Source organism: Dendropsophus ebraccatus, chromosome 15, assembly GCF_027789765.1.
Source record: "Dendropsophus ebraccatus isolate aDenEbr1 chromosome 15, aDenEbr1.pat, whole genome shotgun sequence".
Taxonomy (NCBI): Eukaryota; Metazoa; Chordata; class Amphibia; order Anura; family Hylidae; genus Dendropsophus; species Dendropsophus ebraccatus.
The window spans coordinates 39,180,316-39,196,663 of record NC_091468.1 but is presented as its reverse complement, the minus strand read 5'-3'; the positions used below and the strand labels follow the sequence as shown (position 1 = coordinate 39,196,663).

Here is a 16,348-nt window from a genome sequence, read left to right as displayed (position 1 = left end):
GTAAGTATTCAAAATTAGACAGTAAAAATGAAAAACACGAATTTTTCCAATAATATGTTCGTTTAGTTTGAAATTTCTCAATTTCACAAGGAAAAAGAGAAAAAAAGTACCCCAAAAATTGTAACGCAGGTTCTCCTGAATACAACGGTACCCCATATGTGGGCATAAACCACTGTATGGGCACACAGCAGGGCTCAGAAGAAAAGGAGCGCCAATTAGCTTTTTTAATGCAGATTTTGCTGAAGAAGTTTCTGAGCGCCAGGTGCGTTTGCAGAGCCCCTGTAGTGTCCGCAGAAGAGAACACCCCCAAAAGTCACACCATTTTGGAAAGTGCTCCCCTCAAAGAATTCATCTTGGGGTGTGGTGACCGTTTTGACCCCACAGGTATTAGAGGAAAGTATTTAAAATTAGACAGTAAAAATGAAAAACTCAAATTTTTTCAATAATATGTTTGTTTAGTTTGAAATTTCTCAATTTCACAAGGAACATGAGAGAATCCGCACCCCAAAATTTGTAACGCAGGTTCTCCTGAGTACAACGCTACCCCATATGTGGGCATAAACCACTGTATGGGCACACAGCCGGGCTCAGAAGGAAGGGAGCGCTAATTAGCATTTTCAGTTCAGATTTTGCTGAAGTAGTTTCTGAGCGCCAGGTGCGTTTGCAGAGCCCCTGTAGTGTCCGCAGAATAGAACCCCCCCTAAAGTCACCCCATTTTGGAAAGTACACCCCTCAAAGAACTCATCTTGGGGTGCAGTGAGCAGTTTGACCCCACAGGTATTAGAGAAAAGTATTCAAAATAAGACTCGAATTTTTTCCAATAATATGTTCATTTAGTTTAAAATTTCTCAATTAGACGAGAAATGGGAGAAAAAACGTACCCCAAAATCTGTAACGCAGCTTCTTCTGAGTAAAACGGTACCCCATACGTGGGCATAAACCACTGTATGGGCACACAGCAGGAAGGGAGCGCCAATTTGCTGGAGAAAAACCGCAGCTAGTAATAGTTATTAGAATAGCGCAGTTACTAAAATACAATAAAAAAATGAGATTACAGGTAATGTGGAGTGGTCACGGGCAACCTGGGGTGGTCACGGGCAACCTGGGGTGGTTACGGGCAACCTGGGGTGGTTACAGACCATCTGGGGTGGTTACGGGCAACGTGGGGTGGTAACGGGCCACGTGGGGTGGTTACGGATAAACTGAAGTGCTTATAGGTAATCTGGGATGGGTACCTGTAATTTGGGGTGGTTACGGGCAATCTGGCATGGTTACGGGCAATCTGGAGAGGGTCACTGGCAATTTGGGGTGGTCGGAGGCAACGTGCGGTGGTCGGGGGCAACGTGCGGTGGTCGGGGGCAACGTGCGGTGGTCAGAGGCAATCTGGGGGGAATTACGTGTGATTAGGGGCAACCTGGGGGGGTTACAGACAATCTGTGGTGGTTACGGGCAACATGGGGTGGTTACAGACAATCTGGGGTGGTTACGGATAAACTGAAGTGCTTATAGGTAATCAGGGGTGGGTACATGTAATTTTGGGTGGTAACGGCAATCTGGTGTGGTTACGGGCAATCTGGAGGGGGTCACTGGCAACGTGTGTGAGTTAGAGGCAACGTGCGGTAGTTAGAGGCAACGTGCGGTGGTTAGAGGCAACGTGCTGTGGTCAGAGGCAACGTGCGGTGGTCACATGCAATCTGGGGGGTTACGGGCAATCGGGGCTGATTACAGACCATCTGGAGGGGGTCACTGGCAATTCGGGGTGGTTACAGTCAACATGTGGTGGTTACAGGCAACGTGCGGTGGTTACGGGCAATGTGCGGTGGTTATAGGCAACGTGCGGTGGTTATGGGCAACGTGCGGTGGTTATGGGCAACGTGCGGTGGTCATAGGCAACGTGCGGGGGTTATGGGCAACGTGCGGTGGTTATGGGCAACAGGCGGTGGTTATGGGCAACGTGCGGTGGTTATGGGTAATGTGTGGTGGTTATGTAATGTGTGGTGGTTATGGGCAACGTGCGGTGGTTATGGGCAACGTGCGGTGGTTATGGGCAACGTGCAGTGGTTATGGGCAATGTGCGGTGATTACGTGCGATCTGGCGTGATTACGGGCAACCTGGGGCGGATACGGGCAACCTGCGGTGGTTACGGGCAACCTGGGGGGGTTAGGGGTAATTTGGGAGTAAACTGCAATTATTACTATAATAAAAAGTGTGTGTTTTATTTTTTTGTATGTTTTTCACTTTTTGTACTTTATACATTCATTTTCACTATATTACTATGATTACTGTGATATTTTCTATCACAGTAATCATAGTTCAGTGACAGAGACCAAATTGGTCTCTGTCACTTAAAATTTTCCAAGATAACTGATTCTGGAGCGCATGCGCACTTCAGAATCAGCCTGGACGCCGAGGAGGACGGAGCTCCAGGATCAGGTGACGTATATGGGGAAGGGGGGGGGGGTGACTGGGGGACAGGGGTTACAGGGGGGTGGGGGGGCGACACTGTATCACTTTTTATCCCCTGTCACCAATGATTTATGGTGACAGGGGATAAAAAGTGCTTTTTTGCACTGGGAACAGGCGATCAGCGGTATATAGTATATACCGCTGATCGCCTGCTCCGGGACCACACGGGGGAGTCCCCGATCACTGCCCCATGCTCTCTGCTACCTCCGGTGGCGGAGAGCATGGGGCTTTGATCATTTATTCATTTCCATCCCTGCGAACAAACATCGTTTGTTTGCAGGGATGGGGGCGGCCATCTTGGATGTGATGGCCGCCCGGGAAGGGATAGTGATCGCCCACTAGGGGGGCTGATCTGGGGTCTGGGGGATACATTTTCATCTCCCCCCACCGTGGATTCACGGGGGACACACTGTTAGTGGCGGTGGGGGGAGGCAACGTTCTGCAGCCTCCCCCCGCCGCCCGATCGGCGGGAGGACACAGAATCTCCCCATAGACGCTGCGGTCGCATTGACCGCGGCGTTTATGGGGTTAACTGCCCGGGGGGAGAGCGGCTCCCCTCCGGGCAGAGGCAGCAGGAGGAGGCTGTGTCACACAGCCTCCTCTTGCTGCTCGATCTTAGATAGGGTCAGCGGGGGGAGGCAGGGAAGCCATGACGTCCAGGGACGTCATGATGCGTTCTGCCACTGCTTTTCATGACATCCCTGGACGTCATATTGGGGGAAGGGGTTAAAGGGGGTATCCAGGATTAGAAAAAGCACAGCTACTTTCTTACTTTCTTTCAAAAACAGCACCACCTCTGTGCTCAGGCTGTGTGCAGTGTTACAATTCAGTTCTATTCACTTCAATGGAAATGAGCTACAAAATCATACCCAAACTGAGGGCAGGAGAGGTGCTGTTTCGGGAAGAAATTGGCCATCATTTTCTAAGCCTGGATAACACCTTTAAGGAAGTTTGTTTTCATATAAAATTGTTAAGTAAATCTGACGAGAAGGAATAATAAAAAAAAAAAAAACACACCTCAATGGTAGATGTTTTTTTCTTTCAATACATTTTCTTGGCTTGTGACTTTGTCCAACATTTTCAACTTTGGCTTGCTATGTATTTAAGTTTGACACTCCTGTTCTAGAACAAGCCGCCTATTCCTGCATTTCTATTACATTTACTTCATAGCTTAAACACTATCTGTCCATGTAGAAAAGAGACAGGATGTACCAAAAAGACAAGCAATTACCAGTCTCATTACAACCACGCCGAGTAAGGTTGTTACATCTATTACATTTCACTACAGAAACAGAAAAAAAAAAACAATTCAATGACAATTATGTAAATAAACAATAATCAATTAACAAGGCCTGACGTCTTCATGGTGAATGGGACACGGCTCAGGGTGATGCATGTAGTCATAGATGGGGACTTTGGAGCGCTGATGTTTGATGCTCGAATGAAAAGGAAATTATAGTGTATCTTTTCCTTTACATGAATCTTTTTATATTAAATCTACTTATCATGTCCGGGCTGATGTCACTCCAATATACTGAAGTAACATGTAACTTAGAAGGCATAAATTGCCATGTCTATGTGAATTATAATAGGTTTATAAGATAATTACAAATGCTCTCTAGGAGGAGGGTTTTAATATAAGACCGGATGAAAGGAGAATATAATATATCTGAGTTAAGCTGTAAAGAGGACCTGACATTATTCCTTGTATTTCAGATAAAATAACTTTCCTGGTATTCCTTCTTCAAATATGTGAATAAACTAGATGTTACAGTTACGCTTCCTAGTGGGGTGTCTGACACTGTCAGCACTGCTTGAATAGTGTTGGCTATTAGATATGTAGGGACACGCCCTTTTGACAAGGGAATGGTAACACCCAGTTGTCATTTTAGTCATGCATTTCCAGGAAGAGTAACATAGAAAGATCCCACAGTGCTCTGACAATAGAAGTTCTAAAATTATATGAGGCATACAAGTACATAGTAAAACGGACGTGTCAGAAGAAGCCAAAGTGCTCTAGGTTACAATTGCAATAAATGCACAAATTTGTGCAAAAATAAATATAAAAATATATAGGGGGGCATTTATTAAGTCCGGCGTTTTTTACGCCGGACTTAAAAATGCCCCGCAGCTCCGGCGCTACGGAGATTTATGTAGAGGCGGACTGCCTCTACATAAATCCCGTGAGCGCCGGTGCGCACCGCCGAAAACCTACGCCAGCTGAGGACTGGAGTAGGTTTTCGGCGTATATTTGGGCGGAATGGATGGTAAATCGCGCGAACTCTGAGTCCTCCGTTCCGCCCACTACACGCCCCCTTTCCACCCCCCTGGCGTACTCGGCGGAAAGTGCCGATTTGCGAATATTTTATTCGCAAATCGGCCATTTGCGTATAAAAAAAATACGCAAATCAGCACTTTCCGCCAAAAATCATCCGTAGGCCGGATGATACATGCGGCCCATAGTGTTCATATAAACTGTGCATACATAGGAACCACTGTTAGTGCTAGTGATGTTAGTACATATATTCTTCAGCTGACATCCACTTTTCTTCACTTATTATGGAGCAAATATATTTTCCCTATATGTCTTTATTAAAAAAAAAATTGTGCTTACTTTTGCTTGTACAGCCTCTACAGCTTGCTGAATAAGCTCTATTTTCTCTTTATACTTATCCCCTGATAATTGCCTTATATTTATTTGCCTCTACCTCTCTGGAGCCTATGTTAAGGTCCCCATACACTTTGAACTTGGTTCAGCCGTCGGTATAAGGTGTATGGAGCTCCCCGACCGACCATCGACAGATAATGTTGGTGGAGATAGGGATTGGGTGTGATGGTAAATTACCACCCAACCCCTTTGTTCTGGTAGAGATAAGCTTCAGCCAGAGCTCTCTGGCTGTGACTTAACACTTCCCTCCCCATAGAGATCACAGGAGTACTCGGCTGTGTCAAACATTACTGTGAATAGGGAGGACAGGCACCAGGCGGGAGAGATAACTGTCTGCTGAACAATTGCTCGGTCATCAGTTATTGAAGGTGTATGGGGATCTTCAGAGTCCAGACTCTAATCTGGTCTCCTCTATGACCCTGTCTGCTGAGCTTGAAGGTGGATTGATTTAGTTTTCTGTGTTTTAAATCAGTATATTCTTGTAAGAAGCTGTTAGAATGTTCATCGAGTCATGGAGAAATTGAAGAGTGATTGACAGCACTCGCTATATGCACACTCTTACAAGAAGATTTCTCTGGGCAAGAAAAGGGGGATTCACATGTTTTTCTATCAGCTGTGTGCTTAAAGAAAATGGCAGGGGCAGAGCCTCTGCGGGCCTCTCTTCCATCCACACACTATGCAAAAATACTTGAGACACCACTAACATACACAAACACACATAACACACATACACACACTTACTGACACAAACACACTTACTGACACAGATTTCTGACACAGACACAGATTACTGTCTGGCACAGATTACTGACTGACACACACACACACAGACTGACGACCATTACTGACTGACACACACACATTACTGATTGACACATAACTGACTAACACACACATTACTGATTGACACATAACTGACTGACACACACACACACACACTGACACACACATTACGGACTAACACATTGACTGACAAACATTACTGATTGACACACACATTACTCATGGCCGTTATTAATTGAAAAAATACGTTCTGTGAACTTAGCCTAAGTCTGATGTGCCCACAATAGGAAAGGATTTATGGCATCTTCCATTTATTTTTGGGAACTTTTTACCAAAATTTTGTGTATCCAAAATACTGTAGGTAACAGGAAAGCTGTGATTTCCAACAAGTAACTCCATCAAAGTAATAGAATACATTTTCAAGAGTCAAATTCTGAGAAAATTGATGCTGTTATAAGAAAAGAGGCATGAGTCACCCCTTCTTCTTCCTGCAATTAGTATTTGACTGCTGTAGCTGAAAGACACATTGAAGAGTAACTGCAATCACAGCTGATATTAGCATCAGTGTTATCGGCAAACATTCCACATGTAATACATTTCTGAATTCAGTGGTGTAACAACCATGGAGGCAACCTGCAGCAATCCAGAGACCAGTGGCAGATAGCCTTTCCCTACATTGTTACAAGATCTGTAATACTGTATGTAGGATTGATGACTGGGATGATCTTCTGAGCCTGGATAAAGTAGGGTAAGGGTTTCATATGATGCAGGGTATAGAACTAATGGCTGATGACAAAAACAAGGAAGTAGGGGTCATTTAATTTTGATTCTGCGGCCATAACCCATACCTTGTCTGCTTTTATAACGTTTCTGGGTTTGAAACATTCCATAAGCTGATCACAGTCTTGGTGCTAATTTAATTTACAAGAAAATCTGGTGGCAAGTGCTTCATTCCCCTGCAGCATCGCCACAGGAGCAATGACATATTACATAGCACCCAAAGAAAGCTCAGCACTGGAAGATTATGGTGGCTCAGGCTGCCTTAAAAAAAAAAACACAACATACTCACTTTCCTTGATTCTAGGTCCTGGGCCCAATCCTTGCTGATCAATTCTTTCTATTGATGTCTCCTGGAGATATCTCCGGTATCCGGAGTGATAGTAACGCAGATGGCGTCCCTAGTGATCAGCAGGGCTGGTTTACTTTGATGAAGCCACGGCAGGGGCCTATAAGCATAAGGTGCATGTAGTTTGGTTGATGTGACTGACAGCTGACACACCAGTCAGCTGTCAGCAAGTCGGCCCCAATCATTTTTGGAGCTCGGACTCCAGGTTCCATGAGTGCTTTCCCTTGCCTCATGTTCCTTGCCTGCGATAGTGCCTAGTTTACTAGTGTATCTTAACCTAGCGTTTTCCTGCATTCGTATTCCGGTTACCTGACTTCTGCTATTGACCCTTTGACTACCCCTTGTACACAATTTTGTAATTCGCTGCTCGTTTGGTTTAGACAAATAAATCATTAGAAAAATCGTTAGGAAAATCGTTGGAAAAATTGTTACAAAAATCGTTATTGCTATCGTTTTTAAGATCACTTAAGCCCATCTCACACATAGGATGAGTCTTTGAAAGACTGTTTACACGAAGCGATCTGGCAATTTTTAGCAAACGACCAACGACGATTCGAGAACATGTTGAAAGATCACAACGATTTTTCGCTCATCGTTCGATCATTCACTGTGTTTACACGAGCCGATTATCTCTCTAATGCGATTGTTATCGCGAAATTTCGAATGATAATCGTTCAGTGTAAACGCAGCATTACTATGGTTTATTTATTTGTAATACAGCCTCCACCATTTACATTTTTCCCTTGTTCAACGACCCCTTTAATGGCCTAACTGTATCTCATGTAAGCTTGCACTGCCCTAGATACTTGGGCTGAATAAAACTTATTAGGGTGCTTCTACATACATTGAAATTATTTTATTGGTGATCTGTCACAAATAAGAGAAAGAAAGAAAGAAAGAAAGAAAGAAAGAAAGAAAAAAACACATGCATTACATGCCGATTTTATTGCAGATTCATATGGATTTCATCCATGCACACAGAAAGTGGTGAAATCTATTACATATCCACAATATAAAGACCATGCTCGGCTGCAGGCTATTTCACAGCAGTTCAAGATTCAACCAAAAGAGGAAAATTGGCTTTTTCTCCAGATGTCAAAATGGAGCAGCAGCTACATTTAAAATCTTTATAATTTTTTCATTCACTTAAAGGGGTTATCCAGCACTTTAAAAACATGGCTACTTTTTTCCAGAGACAGCACCACTCTTGTCTCCAGTTTGATTGCAGGTTTTGCAACTTAGTTCCATTAAAATGAACATAGCTTAATTGCAAACTACACCTGAGCTGGAAACAAGAGTGGTGCTGTCTCTGGAAGAAAGTGGCCATGTTTTTGTAGTGCTGGATAATTCCTTTAATGCTGTCCCCCCTCAACACCACTGCCCAGAGTACAGACCCTTGTGTGCCTAGTAGCAAATATGGTCCTGTAAGGATGTGCTAGGTCCTCTTAAAAAAAAGTCCACTCTCTCTCATCCAGTTGCTCTCCCCACTGCTCACTCATAAAGTTCTACTATGGTTTTTAAAACTAGATTTTCTAAACCAGAAAAACCCATTAACTGTTGACCACAGAAATCAGAATCTCTTGACCCTTGGTACTTCGTATTTTCTTGACCTATGTTCAGGTTTGTCAAATGAAGATTAATATGTTTATGACACTTGCTCACAGTACTATTACACAGTGCTGCCCCTTCTCACCCCAATATAGTTACTGCAGTATATATAAACCTCTAAGCTTGTTTCTGGAAACACTAACGCAATGTATTGTGGCACAGGGCTCTAGTTACACATATAACTACTTCACTACTCAAATTTATTTAACTTTCATGTAAATTCTCTTTACCCCCCTGACAGATTTGAACACCACCTGTCTTTTGCTTCTTTTCTTACTGTAGTGAGCAGCAAATACAGTCAGTGTCAGACTGGGGTATCTGGGGCCCACCAGAGGAAATGATCCTGGGGGCCCACCAATGAAGAACCAGTGAGAAAAGACATATCCGTCAGTGTTTGTGCAGGCTCTAAAGCTGGGGGGCCCACCGGAGGATCCTCCGGTCCTCTAGTGGGCCAGTCCGACACTGAATACATTACTGTATGCATTGTTTTTTACTATAATACAGGAGTTCAGGGATCAAAAGGAGTCCCTGCCCCTATACACAATGGCAAATTCCCACCAAAGCAGCATGATTTGGTGTAGATTGTCCACTTTGAAGAAGGCTGCAGATACGGTATGCTGTTTCCACCACATGGGCCTATTCACAGTTTTCGTGACAGTTCTTGAGTGGAGTATAAATGAAAAATGCATTACAAACATTCACATAGCTGCATATGCAACTCAGTCTTATGTTTTAAAGGGAACCAATCAGTAAAAAAAAAAACACATATAAAGCTAATTAAACGTGCTGATAGATCACCTAGCACACTGCCCTTATATATGCTTATAGCCTCCGTCTCGGCCTGCAATAATCCGCAAACTTACTTTAATAAAGTTCAGGGAAGAAAAAGAGTGCTGCACCTCACACCTATGGCTGATACTAGTACCTCTCGGCTGCATAAAAAACATCAGAATTCTGTATGTGAATTGATCAAGCCACACTGCCCCATGTACCTCGTGCAGGTATGGTGAGTGCAATACCTTATCAGCCATAGGTGTGAGGTGCAGCACTCTTTTTCTTCCCTGAACCTTACTTTAATAAAGACCTGTGCTGTGTGTAAATGAGCCCCTAACTAGTCATCTGGGTGTTTTCATTCTTTGAAGTAGTAACCCTTGAGAAAGTCTCGTGATAGAGACGGAACGCGTGGGATTCTGTCTTGATATCTGTCTTTATTCTATATTTATGTGCATTTTTTCTGTTTTCTTGAGTTACTCCAGGTTTTGTGTCCGTTCCAATTTAGATTGAGATACAATTGTGCACAATTACCTTTTTTTATTTTTTCTGTATTATTGCATATTATTTGTATCTACAGGAGGGGGATTACACTTGTATCAGTCGGGGTGCTTTGGTACCGTGGCCATTCTGCCCGGTTCAATGAAGTTTTCTCTGTGTTTTTAAATGTTTTTAGATGTTTGTCCTGCACTTGTAGTTTCTGATATACCAATATCAATTGTGGGCATTGGACGTCCGTCTTCTCATTGAGTTCAATGCATTGCCATTGCAGTCAGTTAAATTGCGGCTGTGCATGCTTGCGGGGGTGGTGGTCGCTGACTGGCACAGTGTGGACTTAGTGTAGGGACCCATGTGTATCAGATACCTGCACGAGGTACATGGGGCAGTGTGGCTTGATCAATTCACATACAGAATTCTGATGTTTTTTATGCAGCCGAGAGGTACTAGTATCAGCCATAGGTGTGAGGTGCAGCACTCTTTTTCTTCCCTGAACCGTATTTTGTTTCTCTCTTTTCTCCATGTTTTGCACTCCTCCTGGTGAGACCCACATGACCGCAATTAGCAGGAGACATCTGAGTGCTCATGGTTTTAATCCCTCCTGTCTGTCCCATTCTATCTTTGATAGCTATGGTGAGTGCAATACCTTATCCAGACTTGTGCTGTTTGGGGGCAGCTTCCTCCGCCGGTGGTGCTGGCTGGGTTTTGGTGTGGCATTTTTGGGTCTGGTCCTGTGGCATGGGGGTTGCAGGGCCGTTCCATGGCCTCCCTTCCCTGACTGTGCACGCTTGCGGGGGTGGTGGTCGCTGACTGGCACAGTGTGGACTTAGTGTAGGGACCCATGTGTATCAGATACCTGCACGAGGTACATGGGGCAGTGTGGCTTGATCAATTCACATACAGAATTCTGATGTTTTTTATGCAGCCGAGAGGTACTAGTATCAGCCATAGGTGTGAGGTGCAGCACTCTTTTTCTTCCCTGAACCGTATTTTGTTTCTCTCTTTTCTCCGTGTTTTGCACTCCTCCTGGTGAGACCCACATGACCGCAATTAGCAGGAGACATCTGAGTGCTCATGGTTTTAATCCCTCCTGTCTGTCCCATTCTATCTTTGATAGCTATGGTGAGTGCAATACCTTATCCAGACTTGTGCTGTTTGGGGGCAGCTTCCTCCGCCGGTGGTGCTGGCTGGGTTTTGGTGTGGCATTTTTGGGTCTGGTCCTGTGGCATGGGGGTTGCAGGGCCGTTCCATGGCCTCCCTTCCCTGACTGTGCACGCTTGCGGGGTTGGTGGTCGCTGACTGGCACAGTGTGGACTTAGTGTAGGGACCCATGTGTATCAGATACCTGCACGAGGTACATGGGGCAGTGTGGCTTGATCAATTCACATACAGAATTCTGATGTTTTTTATGCAGCCGAGAGGTACTAGTATCAGCCATAGGTGTGAGGTGCAGCACTCTTTTTCTTCCCTGAACCGTATTTTGTTTCTCTCTTTTCTCCGTGTTTTGCACTCCTCCTGGTGAGACCCACATGACCGCAATTAGCAGGAGACATCTGAGTGCTCATGGTTTTAATCCCTCCTGTCTGTCCCATTCTATCTTTGATAGCTATGGTGAGTGCAATACCTTATCCAGACTTGTGCTGTTTGGGGGCAGCTTCCTCCGCCGGTGGTGCTGGCTGGGTTTTGGTGTGGCATTTTTGGGTCTGGTCCTGTGGCATGGGGGTTGCAGGGCCGTTCCATGGCCTCCCTTCCCTGACTGTGCACGCTTGCGGGGGTGGTGGTCGCTGACTGGCACAGTGTGGACTTAGTGTAGGGACCCATGTGTATCAGATACCTGCACGAGGTACATGGGGCAGTGTGGCTTGATCAATTCACATACAGAATTCTGATGTTTTTTATGCAGCCGAGAGGTACTAGTATCAGCCATAGGTGTGAGGTGCAGCACTCTTTTTCTTCCCTGAACCTTACTTTAATAAAGACCTGTGCTGTGTGTAAATGAGCCCCTAACTAGTCATCTGGGTGTTTTCATTCTTTGAAGTAGTAACCCTTGAGAAAGTCTCGTGATAGAGACGGAACGCGTGGGATTCTGTCTTGATATCTGTCTTTATTCTATATTTATGTGCATTTTTTCTGTTTTCTTGAGTTACTCCAGGTTTTGTGTCCGTTCCAATTTAGATTGAGATACAATTGTGCACAATTACCTTTTTTTATTTTTTCTGTATTATTGCATATTATTTGTATCTACAGGAGGGGGATTACACTTGTATCAGTCGGGGTGCTTTGGTACCGTGGCCATTCTGCCCGGTTCAATGAAGTTTTCTCTGTGTTTTTAAATGTTTTTAGATGTTTGTCCTGCACTTGTAGTTTCTGATATACCAATATCAATTGTGGGCATTGGACGTCCGTCTTCTCATTGAGTTCAATGCATTGCCATTGCAGTCAGTTAAATTGCGGCAAAAACTGCAGTTTTTTTAAATATGAAAATCAGACGCCTTTTCATTAATTTTGACATTGTGTGAACATAGCCTATGTGTTTTTTTTACTGCCTGTTTCCCTGTAAAGGAAAACACTAATCTCATGCTCTGAAAGGAATTTGTGCAATGGATGAACCAAACTTTTTGTATTCTAGTGTCGTTTTGGCCCTCTTGTGCATTAGTAGTGACATCACTGCATACGTAGGAGAATGGATTCTTCCACTGCTACTTACTGGATTATTGCTGGAGCGGTGAGACGCCACCGGTTGGGGCCGACTTTCGCCCTCAGTAAAGGAACACTGAGAGCTCTGCTTACTAAAAATATCAGAGGACTTCCCATTACCCTACCTAACGGAGATACTGTAGCCCAGTATTACAGTACAGAGATTCAAGATTGTGATATTACTCACCGGCACATGAATACAAGTAAACGGAAGCCTGTGCTTCCAGCAGCAAAATTTTCTCTCTGCAAGTATGTTAATGCCGCCGCCTTAACCCGCCTCAACCCGGAGTATACTTTACCTGGTCCACGCTCCGGCTGCATCTGAGGCCCCCGGCTCCTGTAGGAACCTCTGATGCAGCCGGAGCATGGACCAGGTAAAGTATGCTCCATATGGCGGTGGGTTAAGGGGGAGGCATTAACATACTCACAGCGTGAAATCGTCTCTGATTTGCTACGTCTGAGGCTACCCTTAAAGTAAATCCCAAAATAAACAACCCTATCAGGCAACCTGGGGATTGAAACTGTTTCTAGGAACAATTCTGGAATATGTCACAATAGACATAATTGGGCCATATGGAAATAGTTCCATATGTAAACTAGCTCAACTATCTTGGGTGATGGGGCATTTCTTTTAAAGACATTCTTACTATAGATGCACAGCTTTCCATACAGCCCAAGCTTTGGGGGGGAACCAGTATATTGCATTCATTGACATGTTAATGGATAGTTAAGAATGTTATGTGTACTTCCCTATCTAGCCCTTATATCCAATTATTTTTGCTTCATCATTAAAGGATTGTCCACTATTTGTTACCTAATCAGATCCCAGGGGTCCCACTGATTGGATCCCTATCAATCTGCAAGATGAACCTGCCAGCGAGTGTTCACATTCCCATCAGCACCCCCAGAGGACATATACAAGATTGCACCTTGCACTACAAATGTATAGGTGGTTCATGTAGTGTTTGGATGTGCTGCGTCCTCTAGAGAAGGGACACATTTTATAGCTGCATTCAACTCTGATGATTGTTTGTCTCCTGTCTATTAACTTCAATTTTCTTAGCAGGACATTCAAAATTGACTTTCTAATCCAGACAGTAAATTAAAGCACTATAGAATTTCTTGTTACTTAACCTTATCAGAAATGGATGGTAGCCATGGAGGGGGATTCATCTCCCTATAAAGTATAGTATTTATACATGGCTCTTACAGCCCAAAACCCAGTAGCAGGTTAACATTTCCAGTAAGTGATAGATTGAATGGTTTTTGTTCCAATGATTTCCCCTGAGACCGCAGGAAGATTGTCGACATTCTCTAGAAAAAAAGGGATCATCAAACAGGCAATTATGCTAAGTGTAAAGACAATGTGCATTTGTACCCGCCTCTTACCTCTTTATAAGTATAATAGGGATATAGTGTAGAAATCCCATCCCACAGATCATTTCATTCTTAGAACAAATTATGGAAAACATGAAATACGTAGGAGGCATAAACCACACTCATTTCACTCTACATAAACTGAAGCTGCATAAATATCTCATTTTAGACTTTTTATATATTGTCCCAAGTGTAGAATAATAATCATACTGCAACATACCCCAGAGTTGGTAAACAGTTTACATGACCTTTATGTAAAGAATAAAACTGAGTAATCCAGAATACCACATACACTATCTATAAATAATTCATAATTTTCAATATTATGCATACAACACTGTGGAAAATAAACAGGAATGTAAAAATAGAACAATTTATAGCAGAGCAGCCCAAGTCATCCTTGCCCCAAGAGCTTACAATCTAAAGAAGTAAAGAGGAGGTGTAGCAAACTTTTCCATTAGAGATTTCTGAGTTTTATGCCATCCTACAGCTCATTGTAACCTACTGAGCCAGGAAGGCTTTCTTAAGGTTAAGTACTACACTTAAGCGAAAGGACGTCCCAACCCAGCAATTTAGAAGGTACAAGTGCAGCGGTACATTAAAATAGGCTAAAAGAGGGTTTAACGTAGAGGAGTCATCTGATCCTGACACCTGCAAAGCACTGCAGCAACTAAGTTTACAGGTGCCCGACGGGGTATCATATATGTTACATTGTTTAGAAACAACTTTCCCAATATATTATATATAAAAAGAACCTAAGTTCTTACCCACAAACACTAATAAAAAGTTTTCCTAAAAAAATGTCCCATGATAGTTACAGTATATCCCCAGTGCAAGCATCTAGCACAATAACTAATAACCACATATGTAACATAATACTAGATGTCAGTGAAAGCCAAGAAGTAACACCCCTATGCAGTCATGTTGTTTACAACCTGCAGCAGTCTCATAGAGGGGATCCTGAGTGGTCACAGTCATTGATCCAAGGTCCTGTAGGTACTGAGCTGCCTGGCATTACATTCCCCTGCACAGATACAGTAGGCTTGAACAACAGATGCAGCCAGCATATTAACTTCTCTCTCTCTCTAATAAACAACCTATCTGCTGCATTATCAATAGCATCAAGCCTGGCTCCATCCTATAGGGATGCTCATGCATAGACTGCAGCACACAGGTATAATGGGACATACAGCATGCATATCTCAAAAGGGACCTTACCTTAGCAAGGTGAAACCCTTCCGAGCAGCAATAAAAGTTAGCTTAATGGTAGAATAGCTGCTCCATCCGATCCATGGAAGGGATGTGGGAGTCAGTCTTGGACTTGTTGGTTGAGGATGCAGCAATCAGCCCCAATGATCAGCAATGAGTCCCAATGCACAGCAGCTAAAGGGGGAGCTGGAAATGAACCTGAATTGGCCAGAGGTGGGAGGGAGGGGTCCATACATGAGAAACACACCGAGAAAGAATAATGAAGAAGAAGAAGAAGAAGAAGAAGAAGGCTTTGCAGATCTTCCAGTGCCAACTGCAATGAATGGGATAGGGATATGCAAGGTGATGGGGGGGCCAACTTTTCTACTGCAGCAGCAGCAGCCTGCCTGATTGTTTAATACATTTGCAGTTTTTCATGAAGCTCAGCAGAGGGAGGAAGAAATAGATGTGTATAGTGAGGGAGAGGCTGGATGAGGTGGGAGATGAGGGCAGCAGCCACTGCTAGGCTGACAGTAATTTACAGCCCCTGCACAGGAGAGGTAGACAGACATGGAGGGGAGGAGGAATCCTTCTTGGTCTTAAAGAGAGCTGCTCTGCAACTGATCTCATTCGCCTTCTCTCTGTGTAAGAGCTGGGGAGATATTTCACCCTTGGATACAGTAATCCTTGTCATAGGAGTAAGTGTTTTATGCCACTGCATTATGTATAGTCTTGGTAGGTTGTGCTCCTCAGTGAGCAGGAGGAGATTCCTCAGTCGCTGCACGTTCCACCTTTAAGAGTGGCTGTCCTGCAAATGAATTCATCAGAGCAGGAGAATCAGCCTCATGTATATTGGATAGCATGCAATAGAGAAGCTGCACATTGTGAGAGGTGCATGGAGAGCGTCGGCGTGTCAGGGTGACTTGTTCTCAGGCTGTCATTTCTCCTGTGCACTTCGCAGCTTTAAGGATATTAGTGGCCACTTAAAATAGTTGTCATTGCGCTTATCAGGGATGAGATAATGTCTTTTGACTGCACATTTCCAGTCCTTATCTGGGGAATGAAAATTCGTATCCTAAGGTGGGCATTTTGCCATAAGACTGAATTTATAGCAGAGCCGCCTGGGCGCACAGCTTGGAGTAGCATCCATGTTGTGAGTCGCTGC

At 44.0% G+C, this 16,348-nt stretch overlaps 1 protein-coding gene across 1 annotated transcript in view; it reads right to left on the bottom strand.

Annotated features, from left to right (window-relative positions):
• The window catches only part of SYNDIG1 (synapse differentiation inducing 1), a 181,517-nt gene extending 166,136 nt beyond the window's left edge, over nt 1–15,381 (bottom strand). The window contains exon 1 of the mRNA XM_069954757.1: nt 15,214–15,381. The gene's annotated coding sequence lies outside the window, so the exon portion shown is untranslated. The remainder of the gene's footprint in view (nt 1–15,213) is intronic.
• Nucleotides 15,382–16,348: the final 967 nt, after the last annotated feature.